Here is a 568-nt window from a genome sequence, read left to right as displayed (position 1 = left end):
CCCACTTGCTAGCTGTGTGACCTTGGACAAGTTCCTTAACCTCTCTCAGCTTATCTGGATAATGGAGATAATGATGATAATTCCTACCTCTGGGTGGCTGTGAGGATCTAATGCGGTAATGCAAGTCCAGTGCCTGGGATGGGAAGTACTCACCAGCCATTGGCGAACTCCTGCATGAGGGCAGGCATGCTGGTGAACGTGAGAATGGGCAGCACAGCAAAAGGAAGCTGGGGGGAAGCAAGAGGATGGGGCTGAGGGACCCTACCTCAGACTACGGGGAGGAGGGGACCGGGGCTCCCATCATCCTCTGCCTGGCTGTGTGCCCTTGGGCAATTCTCCTAACCACTCTGAGCCTCAGTTTCTCCACTCTGTGCCTTCCAAGCTTGTGGTGCTCCAAAGCAAGAGGAAGTGTTTGGGAGCTGTGATCCCAGGCTGCCCGAGATTGAATCCCAGAGCTGCCATTGGTCATTTAACTATATGCATCAGTTTTCCAATCTGCAAAATGGGCATAACAGTGGTTCCTAACCCTTATTTGCAAGGTGTGTTCAGATTGTGTGGGGGCGGGTAG

Source organism: Pteropus medius, unplaced genomic scaffold (genome assembly GCF_902729225.1).
Source record: "Pteropus medius unplaced genomic scaffold, Ma_sr-lr_union100, whole genome shotgun sequence".
NCBI classification, from domain to species: Eukaryota; Metazoa; Chordata; class Mammalia; order Chiroptera; family Pteropodidae; genus Pteropus; species Pteropus medius.
This window is presented reverse-complemented; position numbering follows the sequence as displayed.